Genomic DNA, 12499 nt, shown 5'->3' with positions numbered 1-12499 from the left:
TGTACCTAAACACATCAACTAATCCTGTTTATGTCTGTTTTCTGGACACTTCAGGGGACCCTTGAAGTATTCAAAAAGCCAGGTGCCAGGGTGTTAGCCCACTGTGAGTGAGCTGGTAATGCCTGTTCTCCCTTGGTTTAATGTAGAGGAAGAGATCCAAAGGCTTAGGGAGATTGGGATGGTAGAGTGGATTAGTCACTTTAGACGTACTCATCCCAGCTGGGAGTGTTCAGAAGATATACCCTTAACCAATGCCTTGTGAAATAGATTTGTGAGGGCAGCACCTGCATCTTTGGAGAGCCCTGTAATTGCTGTTCTCTGTATGTCAGATCTAACAGTGGGAACCGCAGTCACTCAACTACAAGACAACGGGAATAATTGGATCTTGAGGTGGCAGGGGCCAAGTGACAGCACTCAACCATCAAAGGCAAGTTGGTTGTAGCTACTGTAATGGAGAGCAGAGACAAAGCAGCAATCAGAATAGTCTAACTTGTGTAGAGCTGTGGCATTGGCTAATTAATCACAGCGTTCCTGGAAGTAAAATTGATAGGAAGCCTACTGCATTCCTATTTAATTTATATAAGGATAAAACTTCTAGGTCAAATGGACAAAAGACTAATTTGAAATACAAAAACAGAGAATCATGGCCTGTCAGTCAATTTCTGACTTGAGTCAGTCTACAGATCCAGAACCCCTTGAATGAAGGGGAAGCCGGTTTCCCTTGAGGAAGGACCCCACTACATTACCGACAAATTATGTGGTGAATCTTTCTCCCATCCTTCCCGAAGGAGACCTCTGGCCTTTTACCAGAGTCACTGTGCATTAGGGAAAGGGAAATTATCAGACATTTTGGGGACTACTAAACACTGGCTCTGAGAGGATGTCAATCCAGGAGGCACAAAATGTCATTGTGGTTCTCCAGTTAAAGTAGGGGCTTATGGAGGTCAGGTAATTGATGGAGGTTTAGCTCAGGCTCAGGTCTGACTTACAGTGGGTCCAGTGGGTCCCTGAACTTATCCTATGGTCATTTCCCTAGTGCCAGAATACATAATTGGCATAAACATGCTTAGCAGCTGGCAGAACCCCCACACTGGCTCCCTGACTGTCAGGGTAAGGGCTACTAAGGTGGTAAAGGCCAAAGGGAAGCCATTAGACCTGCCTGTACCTAGAAAAATAGTAAATCAAAGACAATATTGCATTCCTGGAGGGATTGTGGAGATTAGTGCCACCATCAAGGACTTGAAAGACTCAGGGGTGGTGATTCCCACCACATCCCTATTGAACTTTCCCATTTGGCCTGTGCATAAGACAGATGGATGTCAGAGAATGGCAGTGGATTCGTGTAAGCATAACTGAGTGGTGACTCCAATTGCAGCTGCTTTACCAGATGTGGTTTCATTGTTTGAGCAATTTAACACATCTCCTGGTACCTAGTATGCAGTCATTGACTTGGCAAATGCCTTTTTCTCCATACCTGTCCATAAGGCCCACCAGAAGCAATTTGTCTTCACCTGGCAAGGCCAGCAATATACCTTTAATGTCCTATCCCAGGGGTATATCAACTCTCCGGCTTTGTGTCATAATATTATTCGGAAAGATCTTGATCACTTTTTGCTTCTGCAAGATATCATACTGGCCCATTACATTGATGACATTATGCTGATTGGATCCAGTGAGCAAGAAGTAGCAAACACACTGGATTTATTGGTGAGACATTTGTGTGCCAGAGGATGGGAAATAAATCCTACTAAAATTCAGGGTCCTTCTACCTCAGTAAAATTTCTAGGGGCCCAGTGGTGTGGGGCCTGTCAAGACGTTCCTTCTAAGGTGAAGGATAAGTTGCTGCACTTGGCCCCTCCTACAACCAAGGCACAATGCCTAGTGGGCCTGTTTGGATTTTGGAGGCAACACATTCTTCATTTGGGTGTGTTACTCTGGCCCATTTCTCCAGTGACCCAAAAGGCTGCCAGTTTTGAGTGGGGTCCAGAATAAGAGAAGGCTCTGCAACAGGTCCAGGCTGCCATGCAAGCTGCTCTGCCACTTGGGCCATATGACCCAGCAGATCCAATGCTGCTTGAGGTGTCATTGGCAGATAGGGATGCTGTTTGGAGCCTTTGGCAGGCCCCCATAGGTGAATCACAGCAGAGGCTTCTGGGATTTTGGAGCAAGGCCCTGCTATCTTCTGCAGATAACTACTCTCCTTTTGAGAGACAGCCCTTGGACTGTTATGGGGGTTTGACTATGAGTCATCAAGTCACCATGGAATCTGAATTTCTTATCATGAACTGGGTGCTTTCTGACCCACCTAGCCATAAAGTGGGTCATACACAGCAGCATTCCATCATCAAATGGAAGTGGTATATACATGACCAGGCTTGAGCAGGTTGTGAAGGCACAAGTAAGTTACATGAGGAAGTGGCTCAAATGCCCATGGTCTCCACTCCTGCCACCCTGCCTTCTCTCCCCCAGCCTGCACCAATGGCCTCGTGGGGAGTTCCCTATGATCAGCTGACAGAGGAAGAGAAGACTAGGGCCTGGTTCACAGGTGATTCTGCATGATATGCAGGCACTACCCGAAAGTGGACGGCTGCAGTACTGCAGCCTCTTTCTAAGACATCCCTGAAGGACAGTCGTGAAGGGAAATGTTCCCAGTAGGCAGAACTTCAAGCAGTGCACCTGGCTGTGCACTTTGCAAGGAAGGAAAAATGGCCAGATATGTGATTATAAACTGATTCATGGGGTGTAGCCAGTGGTTTGGCTGGATGATCAGGGACTTGGTAGAAGCATGATTGGAAAATTGGTGACACAGAAATTTGGGGAAGAGGTTTGTGGATGGACCTCTCTGAGTGGCCAAAAACTGTGAAGATATTTGTATCCCATATGAGCGTTCACCAATGGGTGACCTCAGCAGAGGAAGATTTTAATAATCAAGTCAATAGGATGACCTGTTCTGTGGACACCACTCAGCCTCTTTCCCTAGCCACCCGTCGTTGCCCAATGGGCCCATGAACAAAGTGGCCATGGTGGCAGGGGCAGACGTTATGCCTGGGCTCAGCAACATGGACTTCCACTTACCAAGGCTGACCTGGCTATGGCCACTGCTGAGTGCCCAATTTGCCAGCAGCAGAGAGCAACACTGAGCCCTCGATATGGCAGCATTCCTCAGGGTGATCAGCTACCTGGTGGCAGGTTGATTATATTGGACCTTTTCCATCATGGAAAGGGCAGAGGTTTGTCCTCACTGGAATAGACACCTATTCCAGATATGGGTTTGCCTATCCAGCACACAATGTTTCTGCCAAAACTACCGTTAGTGGACTCACAGAATGCCTTATCCACCATCATAGTATTCCACACAGCATTGCCTCTGACCAAGGCACTCACTTTACGGCTAAAGAAGTGTGGCAGTGGGCTCATGCTCATGGAATTCACGGATGTTGCCATGTTCCCCATCATCCTGAAGCAGCTGGATTGATAGAACAGTGGAATGGCCTTTTGGAGTCACAATTACAGTGCCAACTAGGTGACAATGCTTTGCAGGGCTGGAGCAGAGTTCTCCTGAAGGCCGTGTATGCTCTGAATCAGCATCCAGTATATGGTACTGTTTCTCCCATAGCCAGGATTCACGGGTCCAGGAATCAAGGGGTGGAAGTGGAAGTGGCACCACTCACCATCACCCCTAGTGATCCACTAGCAAAATTTTGCGTCCTGTTTCTGTGACATTGCGTTCTGCTGGCCTAGAAATCTTAGTTCCAGAGGGAGGAACACTGCCACCAGGAGACACAATGATTCCATTAAACTGGAAGTTAAGATTGCCACCTGGACACTTTGGGCTCCTCTTACCTTTAAGTCAACAGGCTAAGAAGGGAGTTACAGTGTTGGCTGGAGTGATTGACCCAACTATCAAGATGAAATCAGTCTCCTACTCTGCGACAGAGGTAAGGAAGAGCAGGCATGGAATACAGGAGACTCATTGGGGCGTGTCTTAGTATTACCATGTCCTGTGATTAAGGTCAATGGGAAACTACAACAGCCCAATCCAGGCAGGACTACAAAGGGTCCAGACCCCTCAGGAATGAAGGTTTGGGTCACTCCACCAGGAATAAAACCATGACCTGCTGAGGTGCTTGCCAAAGGCAAAGGATATACAGAATGGGTAGTAGAAGAAGGTAGTCATCAATACCAGCTACGACTACGTGACCAGACGCAGAAACGAGGACTGTAACGTCGTGAATATTTCCTTCTACTTTTGTTAAAAACATGTTTGTGTATGTATACACTTGTACTAAGAAAATGTCTTCATTTTATTTCACTTTCCTTTATCATGTTAAATAAAATTTATTGACTTCGTATCAGCCTTTAAGTATTGTTAACTTTACGTAATAGTATTTGGGTTGGGGATTGGTGTGTTTCCAGTTGTACCAAGGAGAGTTATATTATGTTAGGCATAATTATGACCTTATTACTGTCTTTATTTGAAGATTATGTATGATCTCAGGAGTTGTATATGGGTTCAAGTTGACAAAGGGTGGACTTGTGATAGCTAATACTGAGTGTCAACTTGATTGGAGGATGCAAAGTATTATTCCTGGGTATGTCTGTGAGGATGTTGTCAAAGGAGATTAACATTTGAGTCAGTGGGCTTGGGAAGGGAGACCCATCCTTAATCTGGTGGGCACAATCTATTCAGCTGCCAGTGAATAAAAAGCAGGCAGAAAAACCTGAAGAGGTGAGACTTGCCTAGCCTCCCAGCCTACATCTTTCTCCCATGCTGGACGCTCCCTGCCCTCAAACATCGGACTCCACATTTATCAGTTTTGAGACTCAGACTGGCTCTTCTTGCTCCTCAAGCTTGCAGACAGCCTACTGTGGGACCTCGTGATCATGTAAGTTAATAGTTAATAAACTATTAATTAATATTAGTTAATTAAATACATATTATTAGTATTAATATTAATTAATTAAAACTATACATTAATAAACATATATATGTGTCCTAGTAGTTCTGTCCCTCTAGGGAACCCTAATACACACGGTATATATATATGTGTGTGTGTGTGTGTGTGTGTGTGTGTGTGTGTGTGTGTATATATATATATATATACACACTACATTTTGTTTATCCAATCATCTGTTGATGAATACTTAGGTTGATGTTGTGATTTTGCTATTGTGAATAATGCTGCAATAAACATATGTGTGCAGGTGTCTTTTTGATATAACAATTTCTTTTCTTTTGGGTAGATACCCAGTGGTAGGATTGCTGGGTTGAATTGTAGTTCTATTTTTAGTTCTTTGAGAAATCTAGGAAGGGTTTATTAATTGGATTATATACAGTTTGTTTAAGCATCAATTTTTTATTGTAAACTGAAACAATATGCAGTATGGAGCAGAATTAGGTCTGAGTTCTAGCTCAATCACTGACTAATATATTACCTTTAACAAGTTCTTGGCTTCCCTGCCTTGGTTTTCTCATTTGTAAAATGAAAATAATTATGCCGATTTCCTAGATAGGTTAGGAGAATTAAATGAGATACTGAATGAATGTAAAAGTATTCAATAAGTGTAATTATTATTATTATCCCTCATCCCTATTCACTGGTGAATGAACCATACTGTATTTTATTTCTGTGCTTTTGCATTTTGCTTAGAATGTTTCCTGCTTTCTTCCATCAGCCTGGTGAAACCCTGCTCACCCTGCAAGATCTATGTAGAGTGATTTTCTCTGTTCCTTGTCTGTTTCCCATGCCCTCAAACACTCTTATTATAGATGAAGCAAGCCTTTGCCATCTCCGGGTTCTCCATTGCCCTTGACTCCACTTCTGCCTGCTGATCTGCATTGCCTACCTCTGATGTCAATCTGTGTTGGTCCCCACCTGAAAGGCCACTTTCTTGTACTAAAGAGGATGTACTAGCCTGGATACCTCAAGTCTTTCTCTCTGTAATTCTCAAAATTCAGTCTTGGAATAAATAGTTCCCTTTTGAACTATGCAGACCGCATCGTTTGCATTTCTTTTCTAGCTTTTTCTGTTCCTATTGGCGACTGCACAAAATTCTTAGCAATACTGAAGTGCTGGAGGTGAAGCTCTCCATGTGTTGTCTTCAGACGACGAATGTATTCTTCTGATGACTTGGGACAAATTCTCCCTCCAAAATGCCACTGTCTGTGAATACCCCTCCTGTAAAACTCTGGCCATAGTACAGGGTGAAAGGTTTTATGGACAAAAAACAATGTTGCAGATTACTCTCTTCAAGATTACTCAAAAGTCCTCTCCTCTATGGCAGCTTCCTATAATCCAATCTCAGTCCTTTCTGAGTCTTCCGACCTCACCTGGCTTCTGCAGCTGGAGTTAAACATGATTTGCTCTTTGCTTTCTTAGGCTTTTATTACTGAATTATTTTATGTTATCTTTTAGATATTGATGGTCATTTGCGTGTGCCATAGCGGAGGTCTAATGGTCTCAAGGAAGATTTTAACTTTGTATTTTGGGTAATGTCTTTGTGTTTTCCTTCTTCCAATACATTCTGCTTTTTAAATCTATTTAAACTATAAGAATAAAAGCCTGCTGTGTTTATACCATCTGACTTTCTCTGTCCATCCTTCCCATTTGGGACAAAACTAAATGTGAATTTTTTTTTCTGACTTCCTGGCCCCAGAAGCTGAAGTGCAGATGTGCAGGAGGTGGGTTGGTTGGGGGGGGGGGCGCAGGGGGCGGGCAGAGGGTTAAATCCTGGGGATTAACAATTCTCACCTTTCAAATGACTGCAGCTCTTGAGTGACTTTCTTGGGAGCTATAGGTTACAAACAAAAAGTTCTACAGAGAATGGGTTTTAGATGTTACCATTTTGTTGATTATTTCAAAATACTGCCATTGAGAGATCATTGCATAGAAACTGTTGAGAGAAATGAATGGATGGTTCAATGGATAGCTAGATAGACAGACAGCTAGGTGTACTGATAGAAAGGAGAAATTTTGGACACATAAAATAGGATGTATTTCTGAGACTAAATATTTTGCTATTTAGATGTGCTGATTTCCTAATGAGGTCATTTTTATATTCTACAAACCCAGAAGATTCAGAAAGACTCCTTGCTGCTTATGAGGCAGTGTCCAGAATGCACAGCACAGTTTCTGGAACATAGCAGAAGCACAATAAACATTTATCAATGGAACTAATGCTCTATTTGGCCTGCTCAAGCTAGAGCCAGCTCCTCTGTGCCCTGTCCTTGTCAACAGACTTTCCAGCCATAGGGGCAAACCAGAGCAGACTGATGGATTTCACCCAAAGTTGTTAATCCGTTAACAATTGGCTGTAAAAGTATGCGTATGGAAACAAATGGGGAAACTAAAAACCAGATTTGCAGTTGCAGTGTAAAAATATAATTGCCATGCGTTAGCAGAAAGAAAGGCCCCTCACAGATTGCAAATGTTATTTTAATACATAAGGAAATTGTACTGGATTTAATGAATTTGCTTTGACCATCAGCAAAATGGCATTTCAGATTTCAAGCACAAAACTTTTTTTTGTTATTTCTTTTTTCATTCAATCATTTGAAAAAAATGGGCTCCTGACAAATTGATCAGGCAGTTGTGCCACAAGGTATGTGAGCTTGGGTAATTCACTTAACTCTCTGAGTCTTGATTTCCTCATTGGTAAAATGGGTGTAAAAATCTATATTTGTCAGATGATTGGATGAGATGATGCATACAAAGTATCTAGCAGAGTGCCTGGAACACAGAATAGGTACTTAACAAACAGCAGAATCTGCTGGCACAGCTGCTGCTACTGCTGGGTATTGGGTGGGCTTAAGCCAGCTGCATTAGTCAGAGTTCCCCAGAGAAATGGAACCAATAGAGTGTACGTGTATGTGCATGTACACGTGTGTGTGCGTGTGTGTGCGTGTGTGTGTGTGTGTGGAGAGGGAGAGAGAGCAGGAGATTTATTTTAAGAAATTGGCTCATACAATTATGGAGGCTGCTAAATGCAAAATCTGCAGGGTTGGTCAGCAGGCTGGAGACCCAGGGACAGGCCAATGTTACAGTTCAAGTCTGAAGGCCATCTGTGTAACTCACTCTTGCTTGGGGAAGATCAGTCTTTTTGTTCTGTTCAGGCCTTCAACTGATTGGATGAGGCCCACCAACATTTTGAAGGCAATCTGCTGTACTCAAAATCTACTGATTTAAATGCTGATCTCATCCAAAAAAACTCTCACGGAAACATCTCCAACAATGTTTTACAACATATCTAGGCACCATGGCCCAGCCAAGTTGACACATAAAATTAACCACTCAATCCCTATTTTCTTTATTACCCAATCCTGAATCAGATGACAATAGCCTCCTGACAAGTCTCTGTGCTTCTACTCTTGTTTCCTTTCAATGCATTTATAAGCAGTAGCAAGAATAATCATAAAACAAAACCCCAATTCTTTCTCTCATGCTTAAATATTTTGATGATCTCTCATTGCACTTGGAATAAATGCCATTTTTGTTTCTTTGTTTGTTTGTTTGTTTTTGTTTTAATCAGAGCTTATAAGGCATTGTAGGACCTGGCCTGCCCTGACTCCACTTTACCAGAACCATCTGCTGCTCTTCTCTCTTGTGTTACTGAAGGTATTAGCTGCTGTGGCAAATCAACTCTGAAATCTCCGTGGCTTAATACAAGAGAGGTTTATTTCTTACTCACACTGGTAGGTAGTTTCTGACATGGCTCCCAAAGATCCTTGTCTGCTGGTATTCATGTCCTTGTGTAACCCCTTCACCTTTGATGTGGACTGGATCAAGTGACTTGCTTCTAACAAATAGAATATGTAAAAGTGATGGTATGTCACTGTGACTCCATCCTGCTAGCCTCTCTCTGGTTCTTCATGTGTGCTGTTTCTGGTGAAGCAAGCTGGAAAGGCCAATATGGCAAGAAACTAAGGGCAGAACCTGGCCAACCAGCAGCAAGGAATTGAGGCTGTAAATCCAATAGTCCTTGAGGAACTGAATCCTGCTGACAACCACATGAGTGGGCTTCAAAGCAGATTCTTCCCCAGTCAAAAATTTAGATGAAATGAGTCCAGGGGTTCCAGACCAGCCTGGGCAACATATGAGGCCCCGTGTGTACAAAAAGTAAAAATTTTCTGGAAGTGGTGGCACATGCCTGTACTCCTAGCTACTCGGGAGGCTGAAGTGGGAGGATGGCTTGGGCCCAGAAAGTCGAGGCTGCAGTGAGCCATGATTGTGCCACTGCTGTCCAGGCTGGGCCACAGAGTGGCCAAAAGAAAGAAAAAGAAAAAAAGGAAAAAAAAATCTTCAAGTTTCTGGAGAAGTGATCCTATGTAATATTTCCTCTTGAAGGGTACACCTTGTGGAGAGATCTGTGCCATACCCTCCTGTTAAATAAGACACCTTGGAGGATGCTTGGCAGAATCCTGGTTTGAGAACATCTTTTTGGAAGCCAGAATTGTGATTTAAAGTTAAAGGAAAGAAACAGTGCTACTCCAACTTCAGTTCCAGGAAAGCATTTGTCTTCATCACCCTCATCCAGACTAACAGTTTGTGCTTAGGAAAGACAGATGTGTCCTGCAGGTCTTTCTACCCTCACATGACGAAGCCAGCAGTGCATCATACCTGGCTCGTGAACAAACAGAGAATAGCAGCTTCCATTTCACAAATACATCCATTCACTCTGAGGATTTTTTTCCTCTGGCTGAGGGAGCAAAATGCCCATTATAGTGTATTCTCCCTGTCCCCAGGCTTTAATATATCTTGGAGCAGCTCTCCTCAGCATTCCACATTATAAAATCAATCTCTATTTAAGTAAGAGGGGGATATTTATTTCTTAATTTTTTAATAATGCATTTTGTGATTTGTTATAGCTTCAGTGTTGTATTATTTATTTATTGTGCCTATAGGGTGCACTGCCACTTGGTAACAGAGGAGCTATGAAAACTTGAGACCTAAGCAGAAATGAGTTCAATAATATTGCTACAGTCTAGGACTTTCTCCAAAATTAACAACAGAACAAAAGTGCAAGGCAATGATAACCCATCTGACAGCATTTGGGGAGTGTTTGTGAAAGCAATGGTGATGGAGGTTTTAAAAGAATGTCAGGTAAGGGGAAGTGACAAATGGATGAGCTATTTTAAAATTCAGAACCATTTCATAAGCCTTATAAAACTGGATTTGCTATGTTCTTGGGGGGAAGAGTGTTTATTTCATGTTTTACTAAGGAAAAAGCTGTTCAAGAACCTTATAGAACTTAAATATGTTTTCCCTCTCTTCTTGCAGATCATATAAGCAAGAATGTTGATGAATATAGCTTGGGACCAAGACGCCTTCATTTTGATCCCAAGGGCTGCTGACAATGTGCTGAAAGGGAAGAGGATCTTCAATTTTTTTAAAAACAGGAATGATTTGGTGTGTTCATTCTTAACAATTGTTAAACAACATAAAATGTGATTATTATACTTAATTTTTGTCTCTCAAAGTTAAAGTAATAGGAAGTAACCACACAGTTGGAAATTTGCTGATATACATACAAATGATGTCATAAAAATTGGAGATGTTTAGATAAAAATCAGGGTTAGATTGACATGTTTAACCCCAAAGCTTTCTACACCTGGAAGACATTACTCAAGCCCTGTTACAGTGCTATGATACTAATTAGTGCCAATACCCTCCAATAATTTTGAATTCTTTAACTCTCTCATGAATCCTGATGTGCATTTCAGGAAAATGAATTCATGCTGATTTGACATCAAGCAATAAATAAAGGCAGTGAAGGACACTTGCCCTTGGTGGAAAGATGGCATCTTAGCCAGGCAGCCAGCCGGTCTGTCAACAGCATTTATTGAGTGTCTAATGAGAGAAAGTGCCACGAGACAAAGAGGAGACACAGGCTCTGGCCTTGGGAAGCAGCCAGAGCAATGACAGAGGCAGAGAAAAGAGTGGAGATGTGTCTGCCAAATACTGGAGAAGCAGAACATCAGTGAGGGCAACCTGGAGGAGAGGCGCCTCCCGTTTGCTGGTCACCTTGCACATGGCAGCCTATGCTAATGGCCTTTTTATTGGTGAGCCCATCAGATACTCAAGCAATGCTGTGAGGGAAATGGTGTCAACTTCTCCATGCCTCAGTTTCTCAGCTGTAAAATGAACTCCACTTAGCGACTGGGAAGTGGCAAAGCCAGTGTCTGTGCAGCTCATTCCAACTGGCTGGAGGTCAGAGGGCACTGAACACTGGTAGGGGCGAGGAAATGAGAAGAGGAATGCTTCAGCTACAGCTGTCCAAGACTCCCCGACCTTTCAGGCCCATTAAGAAAATGTAAGATTTCAAATGATGGGAAAAACTATGAAATTCTCATTTTAGGATTTGGCTAAGGAGATTACAAAAGAATCACAATACACACATTTGGCTTTAGCACATGTTCAGTTCTGTCACATTTGTGTGTTTTATGCTGGTGGAAGGAAATGTATAGCTGGATGCCTGTGTGATCTAGTAGCTTTTCAATAGCTTGACAGGGCAGAGCCCGCTGATTCTCCATCCTGTTTCTCTCTAGGTGCACAGCAGTGCAACGTAGGGGTGCCTCCCTAATGGGTTGCAAATCTTCATTTATTTCTGATGTGTTCTGGGGTTGAAACCAATGAAGAGAAGGTGGCACAAACCCACTCCCCATTTCCCTGATGCAGAGGAGGTTCTTCCTTTATACTCTCATCAACCCCATTCTTGGGCCCTATATTAATCCATTCTTGCACTGCTATAAAGAAATACCTGAAATGGGGTAATTTATAAAGAAAAGAGGTTTAATTGCTCATGGTTCTAAAGGCTGTACAGGAAGCATAGTGGCTTCTGCTTCTGGGGAAGCCTCAGGAAATTTACAATCATGGCAGAGGTGAAGGAGAAACAGGCATGTCTTACATGACCAAAGCAGGGACAAGAGCGGGGTAGGGGTGGTGCTAAACACTTTTAAGGGACCAGATCTTGTGATAACTCACTCTTGCCATGACAATACCAAGGGGGATGGTGTTAAACCATGACAAACTGTCCCCATGATCCAATCACTTCCCACCAGGCCACACCTCCAACATTGGGAATTGTAATTTGACATGAGATTTGGGCAGAGACACAGATGTAAGCCATATCATGTCCCTTGGCAATAACAGCACAGAGGGATATTAATTGGCCTTTGTGAATACACAAGAGCCATAAAGACTTTAGTTGTAGCCATATGAAATTATAAACACTGGTTGTAATAATAGAAATGCTTCATCAATAAGCTGGTTGTTTAATTTTGACAAAAGCACAAAAAGTTTGATTTTCTTCTTTCTCTCTTTTTGGTTAAAGTGACTGATTTGGAGGACGTAGGAGTTGGGACAGAATGACTGTGTTCTGTCAGACACACTCAGCCTCAGGAAGCCAAGCCATAGCTCACATGTATGGGAAGCAGAGGCCCTCAGAAGATGGGTATAACATAGCCATGTTTGCCTGCAGAACTTGAATATAAGATACACGT

This window comes from Pongo pygmaeus, chromosome 4, assembly GCF_028885625.2.
Source record: "Pongo pygmaeus isolate AG05252 chromosome 4, NHGRI_mPonPyg2-v2.0_pri, whole genome shotgun sequence".
NCBI lineage: Eukaryota > Metazoa > Chordata > Mammalia > Primates > Hominidae > Pongo > Pongo pygmaeus.
This window is presented reverse-complemented; position numbering follows the sequence as displayed.